General features: G+C 47.7%; 1 pseudogene; it reads left to right on the top strand.

The window, feature by feature from the left end:
- The first annotated feature begins 711 nt into the window (after nt 1–711).
- LOC144892136 (uncharacterized) lies at nt 712–2,100 on the top strand (annotated as a pseudogene).
- The last annotated feature ends 11,904 nt before the right edge of the window (nt 2,101–14,004 follow it).

The raw sequence follows: 14,004 nt of genomic DNA, 5'->3' as shown, positions 1-14,004 counted from the left end.
TCTTCGGGGCATGGCCTCACGGACCTGCCTGCTTTTGTGATCACCCATCGGTGGTATCAGCAGTGGTCCTCAATGTCCTTTTACCGGTTCGTTTTTATTTAGTGTTATTAATGCGCTCGTGCCTGGTTTTGTGTGTGTGTGCTGCATTGTCATGAGGAACAGAGGGGAAATAACAGAGGCAGTTACATACAGGGGATTAACCATCAATCCCTAACTAATTAACATAACCCCACAATTATACACTTTCACGGCATCCGGCCTGACTTATGTACTTCAAGATGGCCACACGACATTTGGAGCATGGTAATCTAAACAATTCTACCTGGCTCTAAGGTAATCATTTGCCTACCTCCCACAAACGTAACAATATAAATAAGGACCACACATCACACCTTCTTATTTTCTGCTGCCACAATAATCGAATAACCTCTGGTAAGTTAGCTTGTGTTTACTCAGTCACTGTCAGATACATTTTGGAAAATTCTGCCATTTTTGAATTCTTGATATTGAGCTTGTCCATTGAATGCAGGACAGAAATATATGGCAAATGCTTCATCTAATCTAAATGAAATATTATCAAGTTTCCAACATTTTCAAGTTTTGGTAAATTTTGAATGCTTTTTGTGATTTGTCTTTTCAGTGAAACAAATGAAACTGGTTTCTTGTTACAACTGTTCCCAGTTGTTCTGCTCAGAAATTTTAAATCATCACATGACACAGAATGTTTGTCAAGAAACCGACACGTTTAGCAGCGCGTCTTCCATCCGCAGTTGTAAAAGCTGCGCAGAGACTCTCAAGAATATCCAAGGAAGTAAGAGACCACACAAATGTTCTGTTTGTGGTCAGGATTTTTTTTATTCATCACGTTTGCGTCATCATCAAAGGATACACACCGGAGAGAAGCCTTACAAGTGTTCCATGTGTCTTGAAGCATTTCTTTATCGAACAACTTTAATAAGTCATCAAAGAAGACACATGGGAGAGAAGCCTTACAAGTGTTCTGCTTGTCTTAAGGCATTTGTTCAGAGAGCAACATTAATAAGGCATCAAAAAACACACACAGAAAAGAAACCCTACAAGTGTTCCGTTTGCAGCAAGGCATTTGCTTTTTCATCATATTTGCATCATCATCAAAAAATACACACAGGAGAGAAGCCACACAAGTGTTCTGTGTGTCTTAAGGCATTTGTTCAGAGATCAACATTAATAAGGCATCGAAAAATACACACAGAAAAGAAGCCACACAAGTGTTCCGTTTGCAACAAGGCTTTTGCTTTTTCATCATATTTACATCATCATCAAAAAATACACACAGGAAAGAAACCCCACAAGTGTTCCATTTGTAGCAAGGCTTTTGCTTTTTCATCATATTTGCATCAACATCAAAAAAGACACACAGCAGAGAAGCCACACAAGTGTTCTATGTGTCTTAAGACATTTGGTCAAAGATCAACATTAAAAAATCATCAAAGGATGCACACAGGGGAGAAGCCTTACAAGTGTTCTGTTTGCAATAAGGATTTTGCTTGTCCATCATATTTGCATCAACATCAAAAATTCACATGAGAGAGAAGTCATACAAGTGTTCTGTCTGCAACAAGGATTTTGCTTTTTCATCATATTTGCATCAACATCAAAAAATGCACACGAGAGAGAAGCCATACAAGTGTTCTGTGTGTCTTAAGGGATTTAGTCATCAAGGAAGAGTAAAAAAGCACCAAAGGATACACACCGGAGAGAAGCCTTACAAGTGTTTTGTGTGTCTTAAGGTATTTGGTGATAAAGGCATATTAAAAAAGCATCAAATGATACACACGGGAGAGAAGCCTTACAAGTGCTCTGTGTGTTTTAAGGCATTTGGTGATAAAGGAAAATTTAAAAAGCATCAAAGGATACACACGGAAAAGAAGCCTTTCAAGTGTTCTGTTTGCAACAAAGATTTTGTTTGTTCATCACATTTGCACCGACATCAAAAAAGTTCGCATGGGAGAGAAGCCGTACAAGTGTTCTGTGCGTCTTCAGGCATTTGTTGAAAGAGCAGCATTAACAAAGCATCAAAAAATTCACACTGGAGAGACACATCGGGCACAGGAGCATTAGTCATAGGAGGAAGCATGAGTTTATACAGGTGGCACAACATTAGCTTTGAAGGTGATGGGATAAGTTATTTTATTTTATTTTACATATGTACACAAATATTGCACACACAAACACACACACACACACACACACACACACACACACACCCTCGTACACACATACATACACACACATACATGCATACACACACATACATACACATACATACACACATACATGTATACACACACGTACATACACATACATACACACATACATACACACACACATAAGTGCACACACACACACACACACACACACACACACACACACACACACACACACAGGAGGTGGATACTTTGAAACCTGCTCGGTAAGCATACACACAAACACACACGCACAATGGAGGTGGATACTTTGAAACCATCTCCTGAAACCCACCCACTTGTGAAATATGATCTCCACAACCTTATGCAAGTCGCAGGCTTTATTGAAATCAGAAAGTGTGGAACACTACACAGGACACAGCATACAAATCATCAATACTACAGAATGAAGCACAAAGCATGTCTCAAACAATAATCACCGAAATCCTCTAGTTCAGCTTACCAAATCTCCCAGGAGGCAAAACAGCATAATGCGGCACCTCATAGCAGCAGATTAAATACTGTTATGTCGGTGGGGTAGCAATATGTAGAGCCAGATAGATCTCTGTATGTAGGTATTCGTCTGTCGCGGTAAGGAATCTGACCTGTAATAAGTTTCATGTTTAGGCGATTTGTCAGTTAAGATGTATAGCTGTGGACATACCAGGATGTTTGTGTGTTAAATAGAATAGGGATTAAAGAATAACGCCCCTGTGTGTCCACACCTGGTCACCAAACCTTTGTCCCTTATGGCAATGCACACCTGTAGACACGCAGTTAGGTCCCCAGCGCAACATCAAATAAATCCCTTCCCTGGCATAACTTTGGAAGACGAACAGGCAAGGGGGAGGGGGGAGCCGGCTCGGGGCGCAGCCACATGGACCTCGGCCAGCTGCACCTACGAGCTATGATCATGCTACACGCCACGTGCTATACCACGCCCAGGAGGGCTGTGATCGGTTGGCGCGAATGGACGCGGAAGGCGCGAAGCGGGTCGACAAAGGGTGGGAAGTTACGGGGCTCTGTTTGGGTGCCGCGCCGAGGCTGACGTCACCGCCAGAGGTTATAAAAAGAGCGTGCGGAACTCTGCGCGGCAGATTCCTGGCCCTGGCAGTCCCGGTGCGATCTCGAGTGGAGAGAGTCCTGTCCCTGGTTGCGTTGACTCACAGTCTTGGCCCTGGTTGAGTTGCCTTGAGAGTTGGCTTATCGATCGTGTGTGAAGATCGACCTCGTGGTGCTTGGAGCGGTGCTTGTGCGGGAGCGAGGTTCGGTGCTGTGAACGGGCCTAGCGACGCGTGCGAGGCGGGCGGAGGATTCCTCCACGCCGGAGATTGAAGACGACAAGACAGCTAAGACCGAGCTCCACATTCCCAATTGCATAACGGATGTGTTATTTTGGTTGATCACTCCCCCTGTCTGTATTTGACGTCGGTGTGTGGGATCCCAATCTAGGAACTTTAGATAATATCGTGTTTTCCTGTCCCTACGTTTCTTTGCAATAAACCCTTGTATTATTTTCCATCCCCTGTTAAACCTGTGCCTGGTTGAATTAATTTCCCTGCAGGATCAAAGCTGCCGTCGGCGTGATCCAGATAAGCTTTTGCCGCAGCCTTCCATTTTCCTTCTTCCTCCCGCATTTTAAAGCCGAATCCGTGTTTGGTTGTAGCCTCCGAATAAATCCGTCCAGGCCTATCCGCGACCTTCTGGTGTTAACCGGAGTCGCACGACAACTGGTAGTCGGCAGTGGGATTGAGCCCTAAAAAAAAAATTGGTGTCAGAGTGTGGAGAATTTGAACTCAAAATATTTTAGTCGGAGGCGATAAATTTGCATCGGCGATCGGTGCGTGAGACGCTGACGGAGCGTGATTAAAAGTTCAATTTTATTCCTGTAAAAGACTCGCGGGGAAGCTACTCCTTCTTACGAATGGAAGAAGTAAGCAATATTGAGGAAAGGAGGATGGAAGATGCGGGAAGTCATGGGAGTGAGTCGGAAGTAGTGTGGGTGGAGAGCAGTGGTGGAGCATTCCCCGCCGTTGGGACGGCCCCGAAAACCGACCAGATGTTGGATCAATTGCTTTGGGAAATGAGGACTCAGAGGGAGCAAAGTGAGCGAACCAGTGTGGAATTAAAGGGAGAAATTCGGGGAATAAATAACAAAATTGGGGGATTGAAAAATGATATGGGAGAAATGAAAAATGAATTGAAGGGAGACGTGGAGGCTCAGGGTGAGCGGTTGGAAGGAAAAATTGAGGGATTGAATAACAAAATGGAGTCCCAGGGGAGTGAACTAAACGGAGAAATGAGGAGATTTGGCACTAATGGGGCGCAGGAGAAGCCAAGGATGGCAGAATTTGAATCGGAACGGGGAGAAGCCAAATTGGGAATTGCAGCGGGAACGGCATGTGAAGAGGTGAATGGGGAACGGGACATGGGGAGTGCTCACAGGTGAGCGTGGAGTGCCAAAATTGTAGTAGGGAATGTTTCCCACATCATGACCTGGAGGTTTATCGGGGCCGGGTGGATGCCCCAACACATCAACGGGGGGACGAATTTGAATATTTGCAGCACCAGGGCGGTGGTGCAGATCGAGAGGGGTTAGAGGTATTGGGGGTCCGTGCGATGGAGCCGGACCATGTATTTATTGATCAGGACCTGTCGTGGTTGCACATTATTGATGGGGACGATGCATATGATGTGATCCAGCGGCTGGAGACCTGTGACAGTCCCATGGAGGTGGAGGTGTAAAATGTGAAAAATGTTGGGCATGGGTAATCTGTGGGTTAGATACAAATTTAAGGGTGAATTTTGTGAAGAGAAATGGTGGACACTGTATAGTGACGCCATTATTGATCCAGGTGTGTAAGACCAAAGTGTTGGAGGCTGTGATAAAATTGACAGGGTATCAGGACACAGCTTTCAACTGGTTGCGGGGGCGACTGTGCTGATATTTGGGACGCGGAGTCATGGGGATGTAGTTGTGTTGTTGAGGGTCAACGTGGTGCTATGGGTGTCCGAGGTGTGTGGGCCAAGTCTTCTGGGTGGGTCTCCTGGTGGAGCATGGCTGTCGACTGGACCTTGGTGTGGTCAAGTGTGGGTGAGCACTGGGGGACTGCAGTTCTGTGCACTGGGGGACGATAGGGCGGCGTAGGTGACGTGAGGGGAATGCCATGCACTGCGACCGTCTCCCCCAGGGCCGAGGTTGTGTGTGCGGTAGTGTGTGTTGTGGCAGCAGGTGCTCACCACATTGGCCAGCTGGGGCTGGTGCAGCCGTGTTCCTCGCAGGCGGCCGAAGGATGGATGGTGGGTCGCACCCTTGTGGACACTCATGGGCCATGTTGGCGTTTTGACTGCTCACCTTGTCCCGATGACCCTTGCATGGTAGAGGTGCAGAGCTGTCGTGGCCACAGGTAGTTGTGCAGTGATGATCACCGTTGGATGCGGATCCACATACCTGCCAGTGTAGTGGGGACAAAAGAGAAATTTGGAAAATGTGATTGGTCCAATGTGAAATTTTTGGATTTTTGAAGGGTGGATGGCACTTTGGACTTGACGAACCGGAAGTTATCTGTGCATCGAGGTCGAGGTAAGGCCTTGATGGTTACTGTCCCAGGCTCCAGGACTTGCTTATGTAAAATTGGGGACATGTAGTTTGGAGTTGGGAGGCGGGTGAGAGTGATGACATGGCTGGTGAGGGGGGGGGGGGGGGGGTGGAATGTGTGCCACGGAGTCTTGTGGGTGGCGTTTGTGTTGGTGTTGTGGTTATGTGTTTTTACGTGGTTGTGAGATTGGAGAAAATGAGTGGGTAATGATTATTGTGTTTCAAAGATATGTGATTTAAAATGTGAACTGGGGATTTCACATGAAGCAGGCCATGGCAATTCTCTTGAAACACCTTTTGAACCATCTTCTCTGGAATTGTGCTGAGTTGTGTTGAAAATGGAATGGCAGCGGGGGAGGAAGTGTGTTTTGGAATCTTGTGGGTGGGGAAGGTGTGTTTCTCCGCAGGTACGGATCCAGCTCTGAGGAGCGATGCCTATGGCCCCCCCTCTGCGGCAATTACCCCTAGCAGCCAGTGGTATCTGGAAATTGGAGCTCGTCGGTGGAGGGTCTGGTTGGGCGCCGTGGGGTAACGGAGATCCCCAGTGACCCGTGTAGCTGCGCGGAAGCAGGAGGCCACGGAGGAGCCTGGTGTGTGGAGACCCTCACCGGCGGGGTAACGGTGGAAAGGGGCTGTTGGGCTGTCACAGGGCCAAGAGGTAAAGGGGGGGGAGGGAGGCAATGAACTTGTGAGTCGGTTGACTTGTTTTGGGGACTGCGGGCACCACAGCCTGAAGCGCCCCCACCATCTTTTTGTGCAGTACCTCCACACTGCCTCGTATAAATGATGCACTCACACACGTATATGACATCAATGCCATGGTCCTGTAGGGGGGTGTAATAAGTGCTTGAAATGATTTTGTGGAGTGATGAGTTTTGGAATGAGAATGAGTGTATAAGGGGTTTGTGTTGAATGAATGTGGGCGAAATCCACCGAGCCATGTCACTCACCTGTAACATCAGGACAGGGCCCTCGGAAATTTAGGGGCGCATTGGGGATGGCCCCGCAGGTAAGGTTGCGTCTTGTGGCATCCACCGGGGGACGCAGTCTGTCGACTGTGGTTGTACAAATGTTTTTTGGAGTTTTGAATTTTTGGTTAAGGGTAGGTTTTGTGATTAAGGTAGATTTTGGTGTGTTGTTTGTTTCCTCCCTCCGCATGAACGATGAATCGAAATGATTGTAAATATTTGATTGCATGGTTGTTAAGGGGCTTAGCATGTTAAGAAGCACAGGTAGGAAGTCCGACTCACTTCCAACAGCCCTCCTGATTTATTTCATAGGTTAATTAAGTGTGAGACAGTAAGTGTTAAGGCTGGGATGGTAGTGCCTGCAGTGAACCTAGCAGGAGCTACGGTTCCAGGTGGGGAGCTGTGTTATGTCGGTGGGGTAGCAATATGTAGAGCCAGATAGATCTGTGTAGATAGGTATTCGTCTGTCGCAGTAAGGAATCTGACCTGTAATATTCATGTTTCGATGATTTGTCGGTTAAGATGTATACCTGTGGACATACCAGGATGTTTGTGTGTTAAATAGAATAGGGATTAAAGAATAACGCCCCTGTGTGTCCACACCTGGTAGCCAAACCTTTGTCCCTTATGGCAATGCACACCTGTAGACACGTAGTTAGGTCCCTTGCGCAACATTAAATAAATCCCTTCCCTGACATGACTTTAGAAGACGGACAGGCAAGGGGGGGAGGGGGGAGCCGGCTCGGGGCGCCGCCACATGGACCGCGGCCAGCTGCACCTACGAGCTATGATCATGCTACACGCTACATGCTATACCACGCCCAAGAGGGCTGTGATAAGTTGGCGCGAATGGACGCGGAAGGCGCGAAGCGGTTCGACAAAGGGCGGGAAGTTACGCGGCTCTGGTTGGGTGCCGTGCCGAGGCTGAGGTCACCGCCAGAGGTTATAAAAAGAGCGCGCGGAACTCTGCGTGGCAGATTTCTGGCCTGGCAGTCCCGGTGCGATCTCGAGTGGAGAGAGTCCTGTCCCTGGTTGCGTTGACTCGCAGTCTTGGCCCTGGTTGAGTTGGCTTATCGATCGTGTGTGAAGATCGACCTCGTGGTGCTTGGAGCGGTGCTTGTGCGGGAGTGAGACTTGGTGCTGTGAACGGGCCTAGCGAGGCGGGCGGAGGATTCCTCCACGCCGGAGATTGAAGACGGCAAGACAGCTAAGACCGAGCTCCGCGTTCCCAATTACATAACGGACGTGTTATTTTGGTTGTTCACTCCCCCGGTCTGTATTTGACGTCAGTGTGTGGGATCCCAATCTAGGAACTTTAGATAATATCGCGTTTTACTGTCCCTACGTTTCTTTGCAATAAACCCTTGTATTATTTTCCATCCCCTGTTAAACCTGTGCCCGGTTGAATTAGTTTCCCTGCAGGATCGAAGCTGCCATCGGCGCGATCCAGGTTAGCTTTTGCCGCAGCCATCCATTTTCCTTCTTCCTCCGCGTTTTATAGCCGAACCCGTGTTTGGTTGTTGCCTCCGAATAAATCTGTTCAGGCCCATCCACGACCTTCTTGTGTTAACTGGAGTCGCACGACAATACACAAGCAAAGCATACGCCCATGAAAGATAGATAAGAACTCTTTCATGCCTTCCACCAGCGGAGTTGTAGTTTGAATAGGATTTTATTATCACAGTAGCCAACAACAACTTACACACACATACATGCATATTCGGGCAAACGCCCATGTACACATACACACACACAGGTGGATACTTTGAGACTTGGCAGTGCTCCTTTGCACCTTCTGAAACCTGCATATGGAGGTAACAACCACCGAGAGAAGCCACACAAGTGTTCCGTTTGCAACAAAGCTTTTGCTTCGTCATCACATTTGCATCAGCATCAAAAAAAATTCACACGGGAGAGGAGCCTTACAAGTGTTCTGTGTGTCTTAAGGCATTTGTTCAAAGATAAATTTGATTCAATCCAAACTGGTAAAATCATCACAAAGGCACCAGAGTCATTTCAACATGCATTCACTGTTGGATACTGCAAAACCCTTTGGTATTACACTTGACGTATTATGTAAACCTGTTTCTGTTTCTGGGTAGCCGCAGTCAGTAGCTCGATGATGCCCTGCAGCCGAAGGCTTGCGTGTTCGGTCACTGTGTTGTTTGAATAAACTCAGATGTTCATCTCTGCCTCCTTGAACTTTTAACATGGCGAAGTCGGCAGGATGGCGTAGTTGGCAAAAGGAACATTCTGCGCAGCTCTGGGTGTGATCATCGACTCCAATCCAAGCTGATAACGGTGGATGGCAGCGATTTTCGATTTCAGCGAAAGTCGATGGCAGCGACTTTCGATTTCCATCCATCATCATCGTTCGCAGGAAGGGGATTTCTCACGTTTGTGTCTGTTTCATTTCTCAGTGAGTACGTTTAACACACAGACGTGCCTCCCAAAGAGAAACCTACGGAGTACTCTCAGGATGTGACCTCGTTTGTGGTTATTATGAAGGACATAATGGCTGTGCAGCAACGTGCTATGTTGAACCAACAACAGGCTGCAGCCGATCAACAGCAGGCACACATCCAGGAAATGAAACTGCTTTGTGAGGCCATAGCAGGCCGCCCGCCCACTGGTTCTGGTGACGTCGGTGACGATGGTGTTCCAGATCGTCAAAACACCCCCGAGGCATCATCTTTATCTGCTCCGAAATTCTCGGTTAAACAACCACCAGTGTTATCCGAGTCTACGACTTTGCAGGATTTCAAGGCATGGAGAGAACAATGGGATGATTACTACCTCATCACACGTCTCGATCGTATGCAAGCTCGTGAGCAGTTGGCAACTCTTCGGAACTGTCTGACATTGGGCATGATATCAGTCCTCAAGATTGCCATTGATATCGATTTCACATCGGACATACTTTCTGTCAGGGATGTTCTCACCAGCATTGAAGCACATCTACAAAGACAGTGGCATGTCATCCACGATCTGGTTGATTTTCATGAGCGGCACCAAGGGACTGGAGAGACCTTAGACTCATTATATTGTGCACTAAAGGAGATTGCCGCCAATTGTGATCTCTCAACCATGACTGTTGAACAACAGTTTGTCATTCTGATCATCACTGGCATATCTGATTCAGAGGTGCGTCGTAAGCTTATGGCTAAGAGAGATCTCACACTACAACGTACTCTGGACATGTACCGTAGCAAGGAAGCCAGCAGGAAGGCTGATATGATGACCGGACGTCAATCCCGGGCTTTCATTGCCAAAAACTCTCGTCGACCATTTTTTTGTCGCAGTCAGTCCCGACCCGAGACCACCAATTGTGTACATTGTGGGGGCGATGCCCACAGGAACTCAAAGACCTGCCCGGCTCGTGATGGGAAGTGCCAGAAGTGCGGCACCGTGGGCCACTTTGCACGTGTATGTCGAAAATCGAAGGGGGACAAGCCTGTATGTAGAGCTGGACAGCACAATGACAACAAGCAACCCCCAGCTGTTCGGTGGATCGTCTTGGTCGCTGCTCTGTTTTGCGCATTGCAGAGGAAGCAATTTCACCACAGACGATAGCATTCGACCTATGGAGGGCGGCGCCATGCGTATTAACCTGAAGGATGACGCTGTACCTTTCCAGCTGAGGAAGGCATGTCCACTACCAGTGGCTTGGTGAGATCAGGTTAAGTCAGAACTTGACGACATGGTGAACAAGGGTGTCCTTTCTCCGATGGGAAGCTAGCCTTCAGATTGGTGTCATCCACTTTTGGTACTCCAAAACCTAATGGTCGCATTCACATGTGTGTGGATTTCCGTATGTTGAACCGCCACGTCAAACGCCCTGTATACCCTCTCATCACACCTGCTGAGGCAGTCTCGCATGTGAAGAACACTTGCTTCTATATTGTATATGATGCGACCAAGGGATACTGGCAAATTCCTCTGGACGAGGCCAGCCAATCCCTTACCGTATTCATGACACCTTGGGGTCAGTTCAAATACTTGCAAGCTCCAATGGGCCTCAACGTGAGTGGAGATGAATATTATTACAGAGGTGGCATCGCTCTTGAGGGAATCCAAAATACGGTCAGGGTCGTCGATGATATGGACTGACATTCAATGAGCATGTGCAACAGGTGCGGAATGTACTTCTCCGATGTCGGGAACATGGCATCACATTGAACCCGCATAAACTTACTGTTACTGACATATAGGAAGTCACATACGACATTTCATTTGCCATCTTGACCTTTGACTTTGAGTGACCTTGAAAGGTCAAACTCAAGGTCAAAAATAGTTTTTTTTACTAATAACTCTGTCAAACATTATCCGATTCCCTTCTAACCAACACCAAAATGTTCATTATTCAATTCCCGAAAAATAACATGTGGCATAAAATGGTCAAAAATGCATAGTTTTAATTATTTTTTGGGGTCAAAGGTCAGGGGGCCAAGTTTTCATTGAAAATATATTTCAAACCACTATAACTGTGAAAGGACAAGAGATATGCATACACTTACTCAGTTACCTTCCATTGCTTAGCGTATACACATGTATAGATTTCTCACCATTTTAATCCAAAATGGCCGATTTTAAAAAGTACATTCCGGCACGTCCTTGGTCTCTGACCGATTTTTTATTTTCCTGTTTCTTGTTCCGACTTTCATAGCAACCAGCCCTTCTTGGTTCAGGCAATATGAGTGGTCGCAGCCCTTTCCTGTCTCACGTCGGTGCTTTGGGGAGCGGGGGGCGAGCCTGACCTGCTCGCTTCACATTCGGCGGCTGGTGGATTAACGGACTTGGCACGCCACCCCTCCCCCCCCCACCCCCCCCCGGTGAACACGACAGTATTTTCCCTGGGAATTCTTTTCTGGCCAACAAGTTTGTAAATGCTTTGGTAAATGAGGTTTTTTTTTCTCCGCAACTTCATTATTTTTAATCATGGCTGGAAATACTATTCTCATTGAACTATCAATTAATTCCACCACAATGCTTTTAATGATTTTATTTCACAAGAAATCTGGCACAAACAGGGTAATTTTTCCTTCCATTTAATCAATGCAAATTGGCAAAATCATGATAAAGGCACCAGTTATTTCAACAATTTTAAAAGTTGTTTTGTATCCTCTCTTTTCCACATCCCTTCATTTTACAACGATGAGTGAAGTCCACGTTTTTCTATCTGGGATCCTTTAATTCTAACCTTTGTTAACATGTTTAAAATATATGCCAGAGGTTCAGTCCTTGTTCGAGTCTTTATCAAGTTCAGCTTGTGAAAACCTCACACAGCATCGAGAGTGGACAAACGGTGAGATATTACAATTTCATTCAGTGTCACCAACTGTGGAAAGTGTTATTTGTGGTCAGGCAGAGGTCGTGTGCACAACTTTCACATGGACAGTGCAGATGTGCATTGACATTTTCAACTACTAGGGCATGCCCGTACTATATCTATATCTAAAATTATATCCCCCCCCCCCCTCTATTTACATGAAATGGTTTGGTCCAAAGCGAACGGCTTGCGAGTACGGTGACAATCCCCCCCCTCTATTTACATGAAATGGTTTGGTCCAAAGCGAACGGCTTGCGAGTGCGGTGACAATCCCCCCCCTCTATTTACATGAAATGGTTTGGTCCAAAGCGAACGGCTTGCGGAGTTTGGTAAAGAAATCGCCATCGCGTGCACAAAGGCGCAGGAAAGCGAAAGAATCGCAAATTAGTTTTAATTAGTTTTAAAACATAGTTTAACGCCCGAGCGAGTTTAACGCAATCGCAAATCGCATCGCAAAGCGAAAGAATCGCAAATTAGTTTTAATTAGTTTTAAAACATAGTTTAACGCCAACATAGCGCCAACATAGTTTGCCGACGGGAAATAAATGAATACGCTCTCAAATGTGCCATCCGAGGCAGAGTCTGTTCGCCACGTTCGGCACACGTGATAGCTCGCTGCTCTCTGATTGGTTGAATCGTTTTTTGGACATAGCTCAGTAACTACTTCTGCGATTAATTTAAAACCTTGAAAAGGCACATCCTCGGGTCCCCAGCAATATACCTGGCAAGTTTCAAGTATATCGGACCGGTAGTTGTCGAGAAACAGCGGTCACAGACAAACATACAAACATACAAACATACACACAGAGATTGCTGGAATTATAGATAGATAATCGGTTTGAACTGTGAAAATTCCGGGATCGACATTTTAAAGTGATAACAACTGGGTGGAAGATGGCTGAAAATGCGTTGAACATTTCTTGATTGTTGTTTTTGCAAAAACGTGTTTTGCTTCATGGTGTCCATAAATGTCTTGCAACCGTTTTCTGCCTAATTTCCCTTTTTCTATGATTATGTGATAATGAAGGAGCGGCGCTCCAACGCGAGTCGAAAGAATTGACGCGACCAAAGACGGAATTCGTCCGAGTTGCTTTATTGAAACAAAACAGCTCAGGTATTCTGAACAAAAGCCCGTTTATCGGGCAGCAATATATATACACATTTATGTCGGGAAGTTTGCCCGGCAAAAGCTATACCGGGCATGCCCGGGTGTCAAGGGCGAGCCTTGGAAAGGCGAGTCTGGACCTGCCCGGGCGTGTTTGGCTGCGGCCTGGCAAGTCGAGGCTGGGCATGCCCGGGCGCTCTGGACGAGCACTGGAAAGGCGAGAGCGGGCATGCCCGGGAAAGACGAGACCGGGCGTGCCCGGGAGGTTCGGGCGTGCCCGGGAACAGTGAGTCCGGGCATGCCCGGGAGAGGCGCGTCTGGCCGTGTTCTGGCCGGTGCAAGGCGATTGTGTGCATCCAGCGGTAACCACTACACACGCCCCTCCAGAATCGACCTGCACCGGCAGGGTCAATTTAAGGGGGGTCCCGATGACCCGGCCGAAGCAACCCCTGGAGGGTCGTGGGGAGGGGTCCGACGTGGTGGTGGGTGGTCGAGCGGGGGGAACTGTGGACGGGGGGCAGCCTCGCCGCGGAGGAAGGGCCAACCGTGGTGGTCGGTCGACGTCCATGTGCGCCGGTTTGAGGCGGTCCACAGAGATCCAGTCCGACCGGCCGCCAACGTCGACGACAAAGGACTTGTCGCCCCGTCGCAGGACCCGGAAGGGCCCGTCGTACGGCGGCCGGAGTGGCCCCCGGTGCGCGTCATGAAGCACAAAGACGTACTCCGCTGTGCGAAGCGCCGGGGGGACGTAGGACTGGGGGCCACCGTGGCGGGACGTT

This window comes from Myxine glutinosa, chromosome 5 (genome assembly GCF_964187855.1).
Source record: "Myxine glutinosa chromosome 5, kmMyxGlut1.1, whole genome shotgun sequence".
Classification (NCBI taxonomy): Eukaryota; Metazoa; Chordata; class Myxini; order Myxiniformes; family Myxinidae; genus Myxine; species Myxine glutinosa.
Note: the sequence above shows the minus strand (reverse complement) of the source record. Positions and strands in the feature narration are given on the sequence as shown.